Source organism: Myotis daubentonii, chromosome 10, assembly GCF_963259705.1.
Source record: "Myotis daubentonii chromosome 10, mMyoDau2.1, whole genome shotgun sequence".
Classification (NCBI taxonomy): domain Eukaryota; kingdom Metazoa; phylum Chordata; class Mammalia; order Chiroptera; family Vespertilionidae; genus Myotis; species Myotis daubentonii.
The window spans coordinates 13878284-13894164 of record NC_081849.1 but is presented as its reverse complement, the minus strand read 5'-3'; the positions used below and the strand labels follow the sequence as shown (position 1 = coordinate 13894164).

The 15881-nt window shown below is 38.8% G+C and overlaps 1 protein-coding gene across 9 annotated transcripts in view; it reads right to left on the bottom strand.

Moving 5' to 3' along the window:
* CFTR (CF transmembrane conductance regulator) overlaps positions 1 to 15881 on the bottom strand; it is a 197365-nt gene that overhangs the window by 92679 nt on the left and 88805 nt on the right. The gene's annotated exons all lie outside the window — the stretch shown is intronic.

Genomic DNA, 15881 nt, shown 5'->3' with positions numbered 1-15881 from the left:
TTAAAATGGTATTTAAAAATAATAATAATTGGAAAATATAAAAAAGTAAAGCCTATGTATATTTATGGGTATGTAAATATGTGTGTATATCATCCATGGGCCATTATATAAACCTAAATGCTATTAATGTGCTCAAGTGCACTTCCCTCCGATTTAAATACACTGTTATAATGGAATCTCCAAAACTGAATAAAACTCTCAATAAGAGAAACTAAATGAATATTACTTACATACCCCTACCTCCCCACCCCCACCACTGCTGTATCTAAACATATTTAGTGGGTAGTCCTGGGTACAAGGCAACTCCTTTCCAAACTTCTCTCACCGACTCACCCACCCAACATCTCATTCCTGTGACTCTCCACCCACTCTGCCTCTCCTGTCACCCTCCTTCCACATGGATTGTGTCATCCTTTCTCCCAGGTAATAAACTTTCTGTGGCAACAACCATGCTAGGCATGGTAAAAGAAGTTTAGGATTTATCAGAAATAGTCTGACTCCTGAAGGATACTAAATAACATCCAAAAGTTTTCATTAACCATTTTAATATAGGTCATAAAATAGTACACAATTAACCTACCAATTAGTTGCACAGGTGACAGAAGTATCTATATAATAGACAGAAAATACTAGAAGACTTTCTGAAAGAGATGGGGCTCAGCCTGAGATTTGAAGGATGAGAAGAGTCAAATAGGTACTACTCTCTCTTTAATTCAAAAAAGTTCTCTCCCTTTTCCCTTTCCATTTTCAAATATCTGCTCTTTTCTTTTGCTATTACCTTCTTCTCTCTCCCTTTACAAAAATACACTTCTATCCTATTCCCCCTTTCCCTTTGACAATCCAGAAGCAATCCACAATCTCCTTTGAGTTGCCAACATTTTTTATATTTAAATTGTCAAATGCTTACTACAAAACTTTAAACTCACAAAGGAGGCAAACTAACAGTGATCATTTATTTTAAAAACTATTTCGCAGCTCCAGTACGTTGAAGCCATTCTAACCACTGCCTCCAAGGAACTCTTATTGTCAATAATCCTGAGCTGGGGTGATGTTGAAAATGAGGTCATGTTGGAGGCGATGCAGTAGGATAACCCCCACACCTTACTCTGGCAACCATCAATCTTTTCTTCATATCTATGAGTTCAGGTTTTTTTTTTTTTAGATTCTATACATAAGTGAGATCATACAGAATATATCTGTCTGACTTACTTCATTTATCACAATGCCCTCAAGGTCCATCCATGGTTTTGCAAATGGCAGGATTTCCTTCTTGTTTTTTGTTGTTGTTTTTTTATGGCTGAATAATATTTGTATATATGTGTATATATACCACATTTTCTTTATCCACTCATCTGTTGATGGATACTTAGGTTGTTTCCATGTCTTGGCTATTATAAATAATGCTGCAATGAATCTGGGGGTGCAGGTATCTTTTTGAGATAGTGATTTCATTTCCTTCAAATAAATACCCAGAAGTGAAATTGCTGGGTCATATGGTAGTTCTGTTTGTAATTTTTGAGGAATTTCCATGGTATTTTCCACAGTGGCTGTACCAATTTACATTCCCACGAATATCCTTAGTATTTTATGATTTTCTACTATTGTGAATTAAATAACTTTCTATTTCCATTTCGAGACAGTTGCTGCTAGTCTAGAGAAAAGGTAATTATTTTTGTATGCTTAATTATGATCCATACATCTTATATTCCCTCATTACTTCTAGCAGACTTTTGTTTTCTGTTTATCTCTTTTCTTTTTGCTAGAATCCCTTGGGTTGTTTTTTTTTAGGTGAACAATATTTTCATGAATATTTAATATTGTTCATACTTATAGATAAACTAGAGGCCCGGTGCACAAAAATTTGTGCACTCGGCGGGGAGGGGGACCCCTCAGCCGGGCCTGTGCCCTCTCGCAGTCTGGGACCCCTCGGGAAATAACGACCTGCTGGCTTAGGCCTGCTCCTGGGTGGCAGAGGGCAGGCCCAATCCCTAGGTGCAGCCCCTGGTCGGGCTCAGAGCAGGGCCAATTGGGGAGTTGGGGCGCCGCCCCCTGTCATACACAGAGCAGGGCGATCTGGAGGTTGTGATGCCACCCTCAGTCATGCTCAGGGTAGGGCCGATTGGGGGGTTGGGGCAACATCCCCTGTCACACTCAAGGCAGGGTCGATGGGGAGGTTGCAGCGCCACCCCCTGTAATGCACAGAGCAGGGCCAATCAGGGGGTTGGGGCATTTCCCCCTGTCACTCACAGAGCAGGGCCCATCAGGGGGGTTGGGGCTCTGTACCCTATCAAGCACAGAGCAGGGCCCATCAGGGGGTTGGGGCGCTGCCCCCTGTCACGCTGATCCCGGTGCTGGGAGGCCTCGCGGCTCCGCTGATCCCGGTGCTGGGAGGCATATTACCCTTTTACTATATAGGGTAGAGGCCTGGCGCACGGGTGGGTGCCGGCTGGTTTGCCCTGAAGGGTGTCCTGGATCAGGGTGGGGGTCCCCACTGGGGTGCCTGAACAGCCTGGGTGAGGGGATGATGGCTGTTTACAGCTGGTCACACATCCTTCAGGGTGGGGGTCCCCACTGGGGTGCCTGGCCAGCCTGGGTGAGAGGATGATGGCTGTTTGCAGCTGGTCACACACCCTTCAGGGTGGGGGTCCCCACTGGGGTGCCTGGCCAGTCTGGGTGAGGAGCTGAGGGCTGTTTTCAGGCTGGGGGTGACTGAAGCTCCCAACCGCTCCTTTTTTTCTTTTTTCTTTTTTTTATTCTGGGCCAGCTTTAGCTTTGAGGCTTAGCTCCAGCTCTTAGGCCTCCGCTGCTGAAAGTAGGTTTCTGGCCTTTGCTTACAATGTTGCAATCCTGCTGGCGGAAGCCCGGCAGGTTTCTGGGGTTTTGTTTAGCTTCTATGTTTGTTACATAGTTGCTTGCAGCTCAGAGGCCTGCAGCGGCAGGTGGGGAACATTGGAGTCCTCCGTCACTGAAGCAAGTAAGCCTCATGTTAGTTTCAAGCTGCCTGGCTGCCGGTCGCCATCTTGGCTGACAGTTAATTTGCATATTGCCCTGATTAGCCAATGGGAAGGGTAGCGGTCATACGCCAATTACCATGTTTCTCTTTTGTTAGATAGGATGGCATTAACTTCTTGCCATTTAAAATGTTTACTTTAGAATGTTACCTAAAAAATACTGTATCTATGAAGTTTCCTTCTATTTGTACTATGATTTTTTATTAGAAATGACTGCTGAAAAAAAATTTTTTTTAATTAATTAAAAAAAAGAAATGACGGCTGGATAAGACTATTTTAAGATTTACTGACCTTTTATTTGGTTTTCCTCTTTGTCAATATAACAAATTATATTTTATTTATATATTTCTTTAAATTGATGCACCCTTACATTCTTATCATAAATTTTGCTTGGTCATATTTTATTATTTTTATATCATTCTGTATGCTATGTATTAATATTTTATTTATAACATTTTTTTAAATATCTACGCCATAAATATGATTATGTTTTCTTTTTCATAGTTTTTTCGAGTACTAAGACTATTTTGAAAATGAACTGAAGAGCTTGCCATCTGTTTCTATGGTTTGGTATCTATATATATAAAAGCCTAAGTGATCAGAATGGCCGGTTGCTACGATGTGCACTGAACACCAGGGGGCAGACGCTCAATGCAGGAGCTGTTTCCTGGTGGTCAGTGTGCTCCCACGGCAAACCTCCCATGGTTTCTCCCCCTGGCCAGCAGGCCCTGACTGCCTGATCAGGGCCAGGACCTGAGCTGGAATGGGGAACCAGGGTGGGTGGCAATGATGCAGCCCCATTTCCAGGGGGGCTGAGGGTTGGGGCTGGCAGCCAACCTCCTGTGCCCCATCCGTCCCCCTGGCTGGTAGGCCCCGATTGGCCCTCCACATTCCCACCCAGGGGTGGTTCGGCGGTGATAGAAGGAGGAGGGGGGGAGGCGTGGAACCGCACAGTGGCAGAGCGCTGACAATAGCAGCATCAGCGTCCAGCGTCCGTTCCTTCTGCACTCGGCCCAGAGACTGTCGCCTCCTGTCTGGCCTGGCCCTGATCGACCTGGCCTCGATCAGCCCTGATCGCAGGCCAGGCCTAGGGGCCCCACCCATGCATGAATTTCATGTACTGGGCCTCTAGTAGTTTAAATAATATGGGAAATGAATGTTATTTAAAAGTTAGATACAGTTCAGAGTTACCAAATCATCTAGTGATAGTGCCTCTTTTAGTAGACATTGAATCACCTTCACAATAGTAGTGTCTACTCAACCTTCTTCAAGCTTCTTTCTTCAATTTTGATTATTTGTATTTAATCAAATAATAAAATTTGCTAGTAAATTATCAATTCCTCTAGGTTTGTTTGTGGGTGTTCCTTTTTTAGGTTTTTAAGTTTGGATAGCAGTTGTGATCATTACTATACCTATAGAACAGTGGTTCTCAACCTTCCTAATGCCGCGACCCTTTAATACAGTTCCTCATGTTGTGGTGACCCCCAACCATAACATTACTTTCGTTGCTACTTCATAACTGTAATTTTGCTACTGTTATGAATCATAATGTAAATATCTGATATGCAGGATGTATTTTCATTGTTACAAATTGAACATAATTAAAGCATAGTGATGAATCACAAAAACAATATGTAATTATATATGTGTTTTCCGATGGTCTTAGGCAACCCCTGTGAAAGGGTCGTTCAACCCCAAAGGGGTCGCGACCCACAGGTTGAAAACCACTGCTATAGAAGAATATGGTATTTTACACACCATTAAAATATGATTAAGGAAAGCATTGCTAAAAGATGAAGTCTTGTCTAATGCTTAAAACATCTTCAATTTTCTATCAGTTTAGAACTTTTTCAAGGAATTTTGAAGACCTCTCCTCCTATGCTAAGATAGTATTAAATGTGAAATGTAGAGAAAATATGTGTGTAAAAGGAAATAGGGAAGGAGACAGGGAAAGCTTGGAGGGTTGTCAGACCTCAATGCAAGTCCAAGTCTGAGTGAAGGCTTGGGTGGGAGAACATTAAATCACTGTGTAGTTGAAGCCTAACAAGCAAGTTTTCGAAACCTATGTGGGAGTCCTTGAAGCCAAATTAATTAATAAGTAGGTTCCATGTTTTTCAAACACAAATCTGTATCCCTTCCACCCTCAGTCACTCATGAAAAACAGCCTGTGGGAGGAGCAGTCTCAAGACAAACTCAGTGAGTGAAAGATTTCCATAGCTACTGGGGCCCTTGGTCGATTATACTCCCTACAACAATGCCTGTAAGGCACATCTCACTGCCACCACAACACCTTACCCCCCAAAACTGGCAAGGGATATGAAGTCAGAATGGCTACCAAACATGGAAAGATGTATACTCTCAGCAGCAATAAGAAACTGCAAATTAGAAAAATAGAGAGACATGGCTTTTTACAAATTAGAATGGCAAAAATTAAAATCTGTCTAAAACAAGAGCTTATAAAAATGTGAGTCAGTGGTAGTGTAAATTGGCACGATTACTTTAAGGTGCGATATGGCAATATCTAGTAAAATTGGAAATATATATACCCTCATATACCATAATTCAACAGGTAGATTTCCACACGAGAGAAATTCTTGAGTATTTACAAGAAAAAATAAAGATTTTTATTACCGTAAAATCTTGGAACAATCTAAATGTTCATCAGTAGCAGAACGAGAAAAGAAAAGGTAACATCTGAGCACATACCGCAGTTTAAAAAAATGAAATAAATTTCTATATATGACTAGCATAGCTAGACCTCAAAGAGATAACAGGAGCAAAGAAAGTAAGCTTAAGAATGATATGTACAAAGGATACCATTTTTATAAATTTTAAAGCCATGCAAACAAAACTATTAAATATTGTTTGTGGATAAGTGTGTGTATATATAGATATAATTTATTTGAAATGAATTGGAAAAGTATATATCACATACATAATAGTGACTGTTTGAAACTTGGGGTTTTGTGGAAGAATGATGGTGAGAAGGGTTTGTCTAGGCCCCTGACAATGCAATAAGAAAGCAGGCATTTGCAACAGCATGGATGGAACGGGAGAGCATTATGCTAAGTGAAATAAGCCAGTCACAGAAAGATAAATATCACATGATCTCACTCATTTGTGGAATATAATGAGCAACATAAACTGATGAACAAAAACAGATCTAGAGGCAGAGAAGCATCGATCAGACCGTCAAACCTCAGAGGGAAGGTAGGGGAGGGTGGGGGAAGGGGGAGAGATCAACCAAAGGATTGTATGCATGCATTTAAACCTAACCAATGGACACAGACACCAGGGGGCTGAGGGCATGAGTGAGGTGGGGGGAGCAATAGGGGGAATAAGGACACATATGTAATATCTTAATCAATAAAGAAAAAATATATATGAAATGTCAAAAAAAGAAAAAATTCACATTAATTTTCTATAATTATAATTAAAAAAAAGAAAGCAGGGATGTTGTCATATGGATGTTTTCTATCTAAAATAGACACTAGTGAGACAGATTACTTTTTAAAAGCATGAAAATAAAAGATTCCTGCATTCAAAAAGATCTGATATTCTAAGCCAATGTTTTTGGCCTCCTTTTTGGACTAAAACCACTTATGAAAAGAAATGTTTAAACTTAGATAATTTAACAAGTCTCTCAGGTATTGTAATTAATAGGAAGCTACTGAGATTGAAATGAAACAAAATAATGGATGTAGAATGAAGAGAATTGTGATAAGTCCATTATCTTAACATCAGATGTGTAACATCAATATCCTACTGCTAATGTGAGCACTTGTTCTGATCACCTAGTTTATTATACATTTGTAGATTTCTTTATTAGTGTTTGTTCTTTTCTATTTGATTTAACATAAAACACTTTGTTGTGTATACACTGTTAAACATTTGTCTTTGCTGATTACTAAGAGCACTCAAATCTGGTAATATATTTACATTACAGTGTTGGTTTTCAGCCTTCACAGCAGATTTTTGCTTCTATGAAAAGTATGATCTAAAAAAAAAGATACCACTTGCTGCCATGCATTTAAAAGCAGCCTAAAGCGAAAGCTGCTAGAGCCTTGCATAGAGAGATAAATGCCACTTCTCTTCCCTCACGCTGAAACGTCTCTTGTGTTCCCTTGGAGCTATTCATAAAAATTGTTGGAAGAAATCATTACATGGAACTAAGATAATGGGTGTAAGTTGATTTCTTATATAAAAATTAACTGAGATTTTTTTAAAACTAAGTTTTATTGTGGCGATCATTTTGCAGTATATAATGAATATCAAATGACTGTGTTGTGCCCCTGGCATGATCATGTTGTCAATTATACCTCAATAAAAAAAACTGTCTTAAAATAAATCAAATATCCTATATAATAAAAGCTTAATATGCCAATTGTCCCCTCGACCAGGAGTTTCTGCCACTCGCTATGATGTGCGCTGACCACCAGGGGGAAGCACGGAACATGGCGGGGTGTTGGCAATACTGACAGCAGGCAGCAGTGGAGGTGCTGTCGGCCCTGATGGGCCCTGGCAAGAGCGGGACCACAGCGGGAGGATGGAGCAGGTGAGTGGGCAGCACCAGGCCAAGCCGGGTGCTAGTGGGGCCTGATCGCTCTGCTGATCACCCCACAGATGGCAACCAGCGGCAGTGGCAGGGGGCAGGGCCACCACCCGGCTCCCAGGCACTGAGGGAACTAGGCGGGGGCCCGATGACTCATGCAGAGAGGGGGTGTGCTGGGGTCCATGGACCTAGCTGCTGCCCACGGCCCAGAGTTCAACTGGGACCTGCCCTTCCACACCAGACGCTCACGCTTTGATTGCCAGCCAGGCCGAGGCACCGTACCTGTGCACGAATTTTGTGTACCAGGCCTCTAGTAAACTTATAAAACTCATGATCAATTAACTTTCTTGTCGAAGAAGACCCTGTAAAACCTTTGTCTAAAACCACCTTACGCTGCCATTTCAATTTTTAATGATTTTCTCAGCACAGTTTACCTACAGATAAAATCAAGTATCTGATCATTGGTTCTCAAAGTGTAGTCCCTGGAGCAATTATTTCAAAATCACCTGGGAGCTTGTTTTAAAAATGCTGCACCTAATCTTATTCAGAAAAATTAGGACAGAGCCCAGGAATCTGCATTTTAACATGTGATTATTATGCCTACTCATATAGAGACTTGTTCTTTGACTAATTTCCTTTATAATTTGCTGGTCAGAGAGGCAAATAACTTCAAAGGATTCTGTGCTTACATTAGGTCTCTTTTAGATTGTAAAGCACTTGAAAATACTTAGATAAAGAGTACCAGGGAGGGTCAAAGTAATGTTATAATAACTATGCAATAAAGATTAACTTATTTTATTAGTAAGAAGTGTATAATATACCTTTAAGATATATGCACTTTTTACACAAATGCTTATCATTTTACTCTTTTAACTGCACCTAACTTCATCACTCTAATATTATTCAAGTAAGCCAGACAAACCAGGAGTTGTTAAAGAAAAATTGTCAATTTAAAGGTCATTAACTCAGACCTGAATATACAGCAGAGGAGTGATACAGGGATCTAGTATATTGAGGGAAGGGGGAGGGGAGGGAAGGAGGGAAGGGGGGGGGGGGAGAGAGCGATATCAAAGAAAGGGTGGAGTATTACATTTAATGGTCCTGTGTGATTTTGCAATATTTGGTGAGTGCATTTGAACTCCCTGTGACTTTGTAGATAGGCAAATGCCATAAACCTTGTTTTATGGCTGCCTTATCACTCTTTAGAATAACCTTGACAATACAGCTATTTGTGGTAAAGAGAGGAGGGAGAAAAGCTGGGTTGGGGCAACATGAACTTTAGAGGTTGTGCCATTCAATAAAGCATGTCTTTCACAGTCAATCATTAGAGAGTTAATGCCATTGTTATTAATGTTTAATAATTACTAAACACTGTACTGTGCTTTATGTATAAGGAAATGGGCGAGAAGGAGGGAGAGAGTGTTGTGGGGGACAGAGGGAAGGAAAGGAGAGAATGTGAGAAAGCCAGGAGAGTACTGGAAAGAGAGAGAAAGAATAAATTAACCATTTTTGCACATAGCTGTTGTAAATGTGGATGTGTTATCTTAAAAGACCTGTGTACCTCTGTGTGATATATATTCACAGAGGTTAATTTCTACAGCAGGAAAGATACATGAATGAATTCATCAATTAAAAATTGGAGTTCTCTTTTATTAGGAAAGATAATTTGTTGACCTAAGTCACACATGATTACAAAGAGCTAGATATGGAAATATATATTAAATATTGGCTAAAGATTAATCCTTGCTAGAAGCATAAGGAGACCTTATTGTCAACTTAGAAAACAAAAGCTCTTCCTTCACTGAGCTTTGGCACTGACCAAATTACAGCAGAAAACTTAAATTCCAATATCATTTTACTAGTCTCAACAAAAGTACAAAAAACACTATTATAATGAGTATTACAGTTTTTGACACCAATATTAAAGTATTATTGAATATTCATACATATACACACATACATAGTTTTATGTACGAACTTGTGAAAATATATGTAATTCCATTAATACCCTTTGACTTTTAGTGTTTATTTTTATATGTGTACAGGTCTGTAATTGTATTTGAAAACTAATAATGAGCATTTTTAAAGAAAGAACTGTAAAATTCAGTGATTTAAGATGTCTTGGGATAAATGTTCCCAAGGAAGTAAAGGCAAAAAAGAAACTTGAAACAAATAAAGACTTTTCTTTGTCTTATTCTGGTTCTACATTAAACCTATTCAACTATAAATTTCTGGACTCCAGATTTCAAATTCTATGAAATAAATTTAGTTTTTGAAAGCTCACTAGATGATTTTGATTCAGTTGGTCTAAGAATTGGCATTTAAGAAGCTACTAATTCCTTAACTATCTCTTCTAGGTCTACCCACCCAAGATGCTGGGAGAAATCCAATCCGTGAAAAAGCACTCTGTTCTCAGTACTTGATTGGCACATACAGTGTTATCTTGCAGTTGATCCTGCTCTGGAGTTCCTAACATACCTCCCAGTTCTTAGTAAGTAGCCTTCTGCTTCGTAATTCAGATCCGTAGGCGATGGGCTTCAATTTTCACTCACCCAGTATCTCTGAAGTAATCCTACCCTGGTCCTTATTTTCTCACCACCAATGGCTCAACTTGTCCTGAGCAGGATTCCTCGCCTGTGCTGACTGCCCACCCTCTAAGACTTCATATTTTACATTTGAGGTTATGAGGCCTGAAGGAGAGAGGAAAAGGGAAAGATAATTTGGGAGAAGATCTGGGAAGGAATTTCCCAACTTATTTAAATTTTAAGTGTATAAGCATAGATGGCTTCCCTAAGATACACTTATTTGGAATTGTGGTAGCTTAATATATCATTTACATATATAAATATCCTGAAAATACTTTTTAAAACTAAACCATGGAATTCTCAATGCTACTAGCTCACAAATCTTTGTTATCATTATCTTCTCTTCTACAAATAGCCAATTTATAACTTTGATGGCTTAATAATACTATTACAATAATAGTGAGATTAACTTAAAGTGAGCAATGTTCAATGGATAAGTCATTAGAGTCTACGATAGAGTTGCTTTTCTAATAGGCAACATCTCTATTAGTATATCACTAATAAAATAAGGAGCCAGAAGATTTGGATTCTATTGCTGATGCTGTCAATTTTGAAGATCTTAAGTTTCTTCAATTTTCATATCTTATTCTTTAAGATGTGAAGAATTTCATAAACCTCTAAACACAACATCTTTGTTACCCCCCTCCAGTTTGCGTATTGTGCTAGTTCAGTGGTTCTCAACCTTCCTAATGCCGCGACCCTTTAATACAGTTCCTCATGTTGTGGTGACTCCCAACCATAAAATTATTTTCGTTGCTACTTCATAACTGTAATTTTGCTATTGTTATGAATCGTAATGTAAATATCTGATATGCAGGATGTATTTTCACTGTTACAAATTGAACATAATTAAAGCATAATGATGAATCACAAAAACAACATGTAATTATATATGTGTTTTCCGATGGCCTTAGGCGACCCCTGTGAAAGGGTCATTCGACCCCCAAAGGGGTCGTGCCCCACAGGTTGAGAACCGCTGTGCTAGATGAAGCTACCTAAGACACAGTTTTGATTAAGGCACTTTCCCAATAAAGAAAAGCTACCGTGGACCCATTTGCTCTCCCCCCAGGATACTTTTCTGCTCCCACTCAGCATCATGCTCCCAGACCCCTCTGCAGCCCACGTGCTGTAGGAAACTGGATTATACCAGTTCTATGAAACGTGAAAGTCAAGTAGAGCACTTCTGTCTTTCCGCATCCTTTGGCTACCATGATCTGACTGTCCCCTGGCAGTCCAGCTCTCACCCTGTACCCCTTCCAGTTTTGCTGCATTACCTCGAGCTCCCACAAATGTAACATGTTGTCTCTTGGCTCTGGGCCCATTTTATTCTCCATGTCAGCCATATGCACTGACTGTAGATCCTTGAATATACAATGTTCTCTCTGGGCTCCAGGCCTTATATATTCTGTTCTCTTTCTGGAATGTTCTCTCTCTGTAGTCTTCACTCAAATGAGTCTTACTCATTTCCCATCTCTTACCTTAGATGTCACTTCCTCCAGGAATACCTTGTCTGACCTTCTAAATCCAGATTAAGTGTCACTACTCTGTACTCTCATATAAGGATCTTGAATTGACCAATATCATAGAATGTATCAAACTGCACTGGTTCTCATTTGTTCATCTCCAATAGAATAAAAACTCTTCGAGGACAGGGATTTTTGTCTTATTTATTAATAATTCCAAGAATATGGCAAAGTCCCTAGTTCAATGTTTGCACTCACAAATATATATTAAATAAATATATTTAAATGTCTTTTACACCAAATTATCTGTAAGTCAAAAGTTCATTGCAGATAAGCACCCTTGTTATACTTGCAGACAGCATACAGAGTGCCCAACACAGTACCGCGTCCATGGTAGAAACTTCACAAATATTTGTTGAAATCATTTTTTTTAATTTATAAAATTTGAATCAAGGGTAACTAAACCTTCTAAATAAAAATTAGGTATTGTAGTTTTGGCTTTGCAACATATTAATGATAATACAATGGTCATTTCAAAGACTATTTTGTTTAGAGAGCACTTACTGTACACTCATAGTTTTTAGAAAAGAAAAAAAAGTTTCCCTTCCTGGAAAGGTTATTATGAACAATACCAAGTTCTAAGGTTCTATTAAAATATAAGTGTAAAACCTTCTCTTGATCTTGTTTATTTAGCCATCACAAAACAAGATGGGAAACTCCAAGAATGCAGGGTCCAGAATCTCAGTTCTTCCAGAGGGATGAAACACCAGGCATGTATGTAATGATACAGCATGCCTTTTACCTTCGGAAAACAATGAATTTTTTGTTGTTTCTTTTTTATATATAAAGGTATGGATTAAATACCTTAATTTCATTATCTATTCATGAACTAGCTGGATCCAGTTATAATTAAATTTTTTATGCTACTGTTCTGTTGACTTGCCCAAACTTACTAAGAGACAATCTGAGGGCTATTTTGGTTTTAGAAATGTAAGAGCTCTCATTTGTTAATAATTAGTTCCAGAATTGTAATTTTAATTCCTGAAACCTATTTCATACTTTTAGAATTTAGCACACATTCCTTTTGACTGCAAACTCTAGGCAAAGTTGTCACTAGATAACTAGAAAGTGAAAATTCAAAGTGCTTAGCACAGCCTTGCTGATGTGCTTGCTCAATCAACATTAACTACTATTTATTTTTTTTAAGTTCCAAGGTTCAAATTAAGTGAAATAACAGTTTTGTTCAGGAAACACCATGTTATTTCTATTGAGTTCCAGTTCAATAGTCTCATAAAATAAATGCACTTGCTTCATATTACAGTAAATGGGTGGTAATCCTTTCAAACTTAATTACCTACCAGTAGCAAATTACAGGTGGTTCAGGTACAGTCACTTAGTGTGGTTTATTCTGGTTTAGGGGACATAGTTCAATGAGTTTCAAATATTTGTATTAGATGTCCATTGTCTTGGCTACTATTGAATGCAAATGTTAATTCCTATGGCACCTTTTTATTTACAGATCTCCCAACTGAACAGTCCTGAATTTCCCTGCAATGGTAGACTGGTCATCTAAAGCACTGGTTCTCAACCTTCCTAATGCCGCGACCCTTTAATACAGTTCCTCATGTTGTGGTGACCCCCAATTTCATTGTTACAAATTGAACATAATTAAAGCATAGTGATTAATCACAAACAATATGTAATTATATATGTGTTTTCCAATGGTCTTAGGCGACCCCTGTGAAAAGGTCATTCGACCCCCAAAGGGGTCGCGACCCACAGGTTGAGAACCACTTATCTAAAGGTTAAACCTCCATTCAATGCAGGTTATTTTAGCCAGATCTGGAAATCCAGAGGTCAAAATTTAAATTAAATTAATTCATCTTGTAGTATCTGTATGATGGAATTTATTTTCCAGAACAGGCATCAACTTATTTCTTTTCTTGCTTCCCTCCCAAGTTTTTCATACTTCTTGCCAATATCCCTCCTAAGTTTTTTTTTTCTTTTAGTAACTTCTTGCCAACTTCCCTCCCAATTTTTTCTCCTACTGTCTTAAATATGAAACCTGCCAAGCAGAGGTGAAATAAACAACACAAACAGATTTCAGTTCTTCCACTTACACAGTAAATGCTTTTATTAAAATGCCTATGTAATGACTGCCGTGACAAATAATGTGCCCATTTTGTGGTTACAAAAAGGATCTCAACAACTTTGTGGAAATCAAATACATATCCTAAGCCCCTGACCTCTTCTCAAACCCCCACCTCTCATCATGCACTATTATAAAAGCTAATTACTTCTCCAAACCCAGGTACTTTCATAAGAGACTGACGGGCTGAATAAAAGCAGTCCAAATACCTGTTATTCAAACACTGGCCTGCCTAGAATTTTCTTGCTGACAGCTGTGGGGTTGTGTGGTAGGATGAGGAATCAGTAAAGTGCAAAAGAGGTAGTATTCTGGGAATAAAAAAGGCAAGAGAACAGTGAAGTCCATCACTCTTTCAATAAGAAAATATGGTTATAATCCCCTAAAGAGATAAGTAAGTTAACAAGGGCCTAATTATATTGATTTCTCTTCTTAAGCTAGCAAAGTCTCCAATGCTAGTTATAAAAGTTACAAAGATTTAGGATCCTAAGGATAGTCTGGGTATGTGGAAAGAAAGAAAAAAAAGGGAGGATAAGTTAATAGGCACAGGGCTATAAAATGGTATTTAAAAAATAATGATCAATTTGCCTAGGAATCCATTCTATTGTCATCTAGATCCAAAGTAGGATATATAAGCAGGACATGGAGATGTTCCTAAAAGAAGAGGACTGAAGGGGAAGAAACTGAGCATGACTTGCTCACTCAAGTTTGCACATCACAAGTTATTCTGGCAGCACGGAACTCTCTCCATGCCCTTCCCTGTGATAACGTCTTGGAGCTGTCCCACTGAGTGAATAGTTTTCAACAAACTGAAATCAGAAAACTATGTGAAATATGTTGTGAGTGCTTCTTCCTCTCCAAGCACATGTACATCTACCTGCCTACTCCTATGACACCAGGCATCGTTACATACACAAGTGCTTTGTAGATATGAGAGCTGAACAAAAACACAAAAACTAGGAAGAAAATACTCCATTCTCATCTCCAGTTCCAAGTCTAGGTGTAGTACATGAAGAAACAGATCAACTTTGGCAGTCAAAATGAAAACATTGCATCAGGAATATTTGTATTTGGTGATAGGGGCCACATACAGAATGTGAAGGATTCTTTTGCTGGCAACAGCTGTAGGTACTTCATGTTTCTATGCTCAGAACTCTGCCACACTTAAAAAGATAAAGCTTTCATCTGGGGTGGTTCTCACTGGCCTTTTTCAAAGATGTGAACACTCGCTTAACAATAATCACAACAAAAATACAAAAATTGGAAATTCCAAAGTCACTGAAAATAGAAGCAGCTTGATTCTGACTGTGAACTTAGTCGAGCACTTCTGATTACTTTTATTTGTCACTCCCAGCAATAATATGCTGTCATTTAATTGTCTCCTCAAACTTTTAGACGGTGAGGCTCAGAAAAGAACATTTTCTGAGTAAAATTCTTGCAACTGAAATGCCTACTTCCAAATAATTCTGAAATAGTTATTGGATAAGAATTTACCCTTCTGCACATCACTGTGCTAGGTGAAGTATGCCAAAATAAATGTTTTAGCATGATTGTTCTCAAGGAATTCACCATGTAGTTTGGTATATAACAACATATGAGACATTCAGGAAAGAGAAGAGAACAGCATATAGTAATGTACTCATTATATTCACTACAGTTGACAGTTTAAAGTACAGGAATTTTAGGAACTGCTGAGTATTTTTGCCTATAATGAGATGCTTAAAAGGTTTAAATCAGCTGCAAAAGTCAGCAGGACAGATAACAGCAGGAGCTCAGGGGTAGCTAGAAATGAAAAGCTAAGTGTTTTACTTGATATCTTAAAAAATGGAGGTCATCATCATTATTAATAATTTTTTTTGAGCCCATTAGTGGTGGTCTCCACGGACACTTGGCTAGTGAGACCTGTGCTCCTTCTGCCTTAATGAGATAGCTCAGTTCTCTGTGGCTCAGCTCCACGTGCTCCTTTCCCAAACCCACAACATTCCTACCTGCCCCTCTTTCCAATGTCTGTTATGCAAGGAATCCTTAATGTTAAACCCATTTCTCTTCTCTTCTAATCTCTTGAGGAAACAAACTCACTCTTCTCTGAAGGCCCATTTTTCCTGATGGTCTTTCCTATAAATG